Below are 297 nucleotides of genomic sequence, written 5' to 3' on the forward strand. Positions count from 1 at the left end.
TGTCTCCCGGACTTTCAAGATTTTGCTTTTCCTGCTGTATTAATTTTATTAAAAACCAAATCACTAACCTGGAAATACCGAGTCTGAATTCATTTCCGATAGAGTGAAACTTCTCTGGTTGAGCTAAATTAGGTGACTAATATAGCTGTATGCTACTAAGTACATAGCAAATGCTCTTCATGCCAATCCGGGATAGCTGCTGAGCTTTGAGCCCATATGAAATCCACATATAAGATCTGAGTGCCGAGCTGGTCGGACTTGTATGTTTGCCAAACAGAGTTGGGCTTATTTTTTAAT

This window comes from Primulina huaijiensis, chromosome 6 (genome assembly GCF_012295235.1).
Source record: "Primulina huaijiensis isolate GDHJ02 chromosome 6, ASM1229523v2, whole genome shotgun sequence".
Classification (NCBI taxonomy): Eukaryota; Viridiplantae; Streptophyta; class Magnoliopsida; order Lamiales; family Gesneriaceae; genus Primulina; species Primulina huaijiensis.